This window comes from Polyodon spathula, unplaced genomic scaffold, assembly GCF_017654505.1.
Source record: "Polyodon spathula isolate WHYD16114869_AA unplaced genomic scaffold, ASM1765450v1 scaffolds_63, whole genome shotgun sequence".
Taxonomy (NCBI): Eukaryota; Metazoa; Chordata; class Actinopteri; order Acipenseriformes; family Polyodontidae; genus Polyodon; species Polyodon spathula.
Window position 1 is genome coordinate 111,260 of NW_024471557.1, and position 5,000 is coordinate 116,259.

Consider the following 5,000-nt stretch of genomic DNA (forward strand, 5'->3'; position numbering starts at 1 on the left):
ATCCTCATTCTTCTTCTCCTCTTCCTCCATTGCCTCCATTGCCTCACCCCAACTCAGGTCTGCTGATGCACCTTCCTTCCCGCCTCTCATTTTCCTGGAATGGTCATCAGTAATCTTCACCTCCTTTCCATCTCTTTCTTTCCTCTTCCTTAGCACCTCTCCCCCTACTCCCTCCATAGGGTCCACATTAGAGTGCTCCTCCGAGGACCCCTGCTGGTCATCTTTAGAACCTCTTTCTCCCTCCTCCTTTCTCGGCTCTCCGCCCCTTTCCTTTGTCTCTTCGGTTCCAGCTTTTCCCGCCATTCCGCCTCCTTTTCTGGGGACTCCTCCCCCAACACTCTCTCCTTTGTTCTTCCCGGTACTTTTCTCCTCAGGTTCTTTTCCTTTCTCTGTACTCTTTCCATCCTCTTTCTTTCCCTCTCCTCCTCTTGCTGCCTGAGCATAGCTCTTCTTGCTTTTTGGACAATCCTTATAGACATGCTCACTGGATCCACAAAGATTACATTTAACATCACAGGGACAATCCTTTGAAACATGCCCACTCCGGTAACAGTTATTACAAATAATCTCATTGCATTCAGCAGCAAAATGTCCTGGACTATTACATTTGAAACAGACTTTAGGCTGTCCTCTATAATACACAGTCCCTCTTACCGCCCCAATCATAAGATCAGGACAGACATGAAGCATCTTCCCGTCCTTTACAAAAAGCTTTGCCGTGTACCTCCACACCCCGTTCCAAATACCTTCTGAGTCGATCGTCTTCAGTGGCACCTCACTCTGTAGCTCGAACCTTCTTTTTAGACTTGTGGTGATATCCTCCACAGGAAAAAACGGGCAAGACATCGACACAAACACCGTTCGCCAGTCCTTCAGAAACAGAGGCTCCAAAGTAAAAACACGAGCAGGCAGATTCTCCTTGTTTTCTCCAAAAATCTTCATTACCTTTAAGCAAAGTTCTTCAGTCTGTAAAACCAAATCGAACCTTCCTCTTCCGATATTCTCCCTCAGGCAGTACACATTTTCCAAATCCAGTTCCAGCAGCCCAAAAACGACCTCCAGAACGAACTTCCTCCTTCCCCACAGTCCCGCCAAATCCTTAAGCTGAAAACGCAAGGTATTCTTTCCACGCTCCTCCATTTTGCAAAACCGAAATTATTTTCTTTTCAGCTTACGCCTTCCAGAACATAACCTTTCGCCTTCACAACTGCACTTGACCGGAGCCAAGAGGCCGAGAAGCGATGCCCACAATGGTTTTGGCCAAACGCCCCGGGCGCGGCCGCCCGCCGCAGCAGTCGTGGTACTTGCTTCTCGGGCGGGCGGAGGGAGGAAGGAAGGAAGGAAGGAAGGAAGGAAAGGTGCCGGGCTCCAACGGGGGCGACCGCCCTTTCTGTGCTCGTTCTGCTTTTAAACTCCAGGTGGAGCCCCTCCCTGAGGGGAAGGGCTGTCCAAAAATTGGATCGAACTCGTAAATGCTCCTCTCCACGGAAATCTTTAGTAAAAGGCGAAAGGTTCATTCGAGCTGTAGAGAAGCCGGAGCGTGCCTTTGCTGGTGGCCGAGCCCTTCCGGCCGGCCCAAAGGCCCAAAGGCCCTCCCCTCTGCCAAGCGGCAGCGAGGCCACGCACGCAAAACAAAAACAGGGAACTCCTCCCAAAACGCATCTGCCGTTCCGCCCCGGCGAAAGGGCGCTTTGCTGCTGCTGCTACACTGGCCTGCTGCGTGTGTTAGGCCTGCCTGAATATGAAATATGAAAAAAAAAAAAAAAAAAAAAAAAAAAAAAAACGAAAAGAACGAAAAGAGCGGGAAAACGGCGCGTCCCAGGAAAGGGGAGGGTGGGGCTCTCTCTCTCTCTCTCTCTCTCTCTCTCTCTCTCTCTCTCTCTCTCTCTCTCTCTCTCTCTCTCTCTCTCTCTCTCTTTTGACCTTTCTGAGAAATGTGCACCGTTCCCGGAGGTACTGCAATACCGGGTCGATGCGTGGAGTGGACGGAGCAAGCCCCGCTTCCATCTCCCGCTTCCAAAAATCCATTTAATATAGACGGTCCCCCTATGGGGGACGTATCAGATATTAAACTGATAAGAACAGATTTTTTTTTTTTTTTTTTTTTTTTGAAAATATTTTATTAATTCTTTTCAAAAGAAAACATTACATTTATGGTTATAAACCATATCTATTACAAATCATCACAAAAAAAACAAAAACAAACAAAAACAAAAAAAAACAAAAAAACAAAAAACAAAAACATTTCATTACAATAAACTTTAGCATAATCAAAATAACAAAAACACACAATACATCAATTCTTCAAAAGTAACAGAGCCATCAATTTTCCAAAATAAAACATATCAATTTCCCAAGGTTTTAAACATATACAACAACAAATATTTCAAAAACAAAAACAAAACAGTCTTTTATTCCCACTCCCACTCTTCAGTTTCAACATTTCTTTCTCAACTCAAAAATCATATCCAACACAAAACAAAATCTTTCTTTTAAACCTCTTTACTTCTTAATAATCCCCTTTCTTTTCTCTTCGTCTTTCCATCTGGCACATAACAAAACTCTATTCCTTTCTGTTCTGTATTTTTTAACCTCTGCCTCTGTTATCACCCCCTTCAACAATCTCTCCTTCCAAGCCATTAACTCAAAAAACTCCCTCCTACAAAGACTCCGCATTAAATTATCCTCCTTTTCTTCCATTATTTTTCCCTCAAAATCCCTCGGTTCCAGTCCTCTTAATGGGTCTCCTCTTCTTTTCCTCATCTCCTCTTTCTCCACGCTTTCATACCAGCTGGGACCAGCTGCACCCTCGTTGGCACTCTCCTCACTCCTGCTCCCGGCTCCAGGTTCTCTGTCCTTCCGCTTTTTCTTTATTTCACTCTCCGTTTCCTCCATCGCCTCACTCTCTTGCACCTTGTCCGCCCCACCATCACCTTCACCCACACCACCACCACACATACCCACACCTGCACCCCCTTTCACTTCCTTACCACTCATACCCCCTCCACCACTAACCACTCTCACCACACCACCTTCCTTACTTACATCACCACCCCCTTTACTCCCTCCACTCATTCCCTTTCCACTCCCATCTTTCTTTGCACCATCACCACCCTCCTTTGCTCGCTCACCATCCATACCACTCCCACCTCCACTCTTTTCTTCTCCACTCCCATCATTCTTTGCACCATCACCACCCTCACTTGCTCTCTCACCACCCATACCACGCTTTCCACACTCTCTATACAGGTGATCCAGTGCTCCACACATACTGCAACTTTTTGGGGTTTTACAGTCCATCGCTTCATGCCCTTTTCGCCTGCATTTCTGGCAGAACATTACTTTGCACTCGCTCGCCTCATGCCCTTCGGTGTCGCACTTAAAACACTTTCGCGGTTGCCCAGGGTAACTTAAAAAACCCCTGTTTCCCCCAATCTGTACATGACCCGGAGGGTGTACTATACCCCCCTCCTTTGCACTACAAATCTTAAGCCTTACAATAAATTTCCACTTCCCGGTCCATATACCTATAGGGTCAAGCACTTTAAAAGGTCCCGAAATAACGTCGCAAAAACGGCCAACATACTGTGCGACTTCCTCCTGCCCAACATACGGGTTATACATGAAAACAAACAATGGCCGAACTTCCCTTGCAAATAAGGGATCTGCGATATACATCGAAAAAGGCCTTTCATTTCTCTTCTTCTGATAAGTATCCCAAACGCTCTGAGCCAATTCTTCACTGCACAAGGCCAAATCAAAAAACTTTTCATAGTTCTGAAAACAGAAAATAGACTTCACCTCCAAATTTAGTCCTTTCAACAGCACCTCCTTCACAAAGAATTCTCGTCCGCCAGGTGTATCCTTCAATTCTGCAATATCGACGCTTTTCAGTTCCTTCTCCAAAACCTCACTCCATCGGAAACGGATCAGGTTCTGCATCCTCCTTCCAGTCGCCATCGTATTCCGCTCCCAGCGCCTTCTCTTCCTCACTGGATCCTCAGGATGCTGCGGTCATGCCACATACACTTGAGCAGAGCCAAGAGGCCGAGAAGCGATGCCCACAATGGTTTTGGCCAAACGCCCCGGGCGCGGCCGCCCGCCGCAGCAGTCGTGGTACTTGCTTCTCGGGCGGGCGGAGGGAGGAAGGAAGGAAGGAAGGAAGGAAGGAAAGGTGCCGGGCTCCAACGGGGGCGACCGCCCTTTCTGTGCTCGTTCTGCTTTTAAACTCCAGGTGGAGCCCCTCCCTGAGGGGAAGGGCTGTCCAAAAATTGGATCGAACTCGTAAATGCTCCTCTCCACGGAAATCTTTAGTAAAAGGCGAAAGGTTCATTCGAGCTGTAGAGAAGCCGGAGCGTGCCTTTGCTGGTGGCCGAGCCCTTCCGGCCGGCCCAAAGGCACTCCCCTCTGCCAAGCGGCAGCGAGGCCACGCAAAAACAAAAACAGGGAACTCCTCCCAAAACGCATCTGCCGTTCCGCCCCGGCGAAAGGGCGCTTTGCTGCTGCTGCTACACTGGCCTGCTGCGTGTGTTAGGCCTGCCTGAATATGAAATATGAAAAAAAAAAAAAAAAAAAAAAAAAAAAGAAAAAAAAAAAGAGCGGGAAAACGGCGCGTCCCAGGAAAGGGGAGGTGGGGAGGGAGGGAGGGTGGGGGGGGCTCTCTCTCTCTCTCTCTCTCTCTCTCTCTCTCTCTCTCTCTCTCTCTCTCTCTCTCTCTCTCTCTCTCTCTCGCTCTCTCTCTCTCCTCTCTCTCTCTCTTTTGACCTTTCTGAGAAATGGGCACCGTTCCCGGAGGTACTGCAATACCGGGTCGATGCGTGGAGTGGACGGAGCAAGCCCCGCTTCCATCTCCCGCTTCCAAAAATCCATTTAATATAGACGGTCCCCCTATGGGGGACGTATCAGATATTAAACTGATAAGAACAGATACTACACTTGATCTGAGCCAAGAGGCCGAGAAGCGATGCCCACAATGGTTTTGGCCAAACGCCCCGGGCGCG

At 48.2% G+C, this 5,000-nt stretch overlaps 4 non-coding genes across 4 annotated transcripts; all 4 read right to left on the bottom strand.

Annotated features, from left to right (window-relative positions):
- Positions 1 to 1,424: 1,424 nt before the first annotated feature.
- LOC121307960 lies at positions 1,425 to 1,542 on the bottom strand. The gene has a single exon (XR_005948432.1). It is a non-coding gene; the product is annotated as a U5 spliceosomal RNA (small nuclear RNA).
- A 389-nt stretch (positions 1,543 to 1,931) lies between these two features.
- Positions 1,932 to 2,118, bottom strand: LOC121307937. The gene has a single exon (XR_005948415.1). It is a non-coding gene; the product is annotated as a U2 spliceosomal RNA (small nuclear RNA).
- Positions 2,119 to 4,240: 2,122 nt separating this feature from the next.
- On the bottom strand, positions 4,241 to 4,358 carry LOC121307962. The gene has a single exon (XR_005948434.1). It is a non-coding gene; the product is annotated as a U5 spliceosomal RNA (small nuclear RNA).
- Positions 4,359 to 4,772: 414 nt separating this feature from the next.
- Positions 4,773 to 4,965, bottom strand: LOC121307929. Its single transcript, XR_005948410.1, has one exon. It is a non-coding gene; the product is annotated as a U2 spliceosomal RNA (small nuclear RNA).
- Between the last annotated feature and the right edge of the window lie 35 nt (positions 4,966 to 5,000).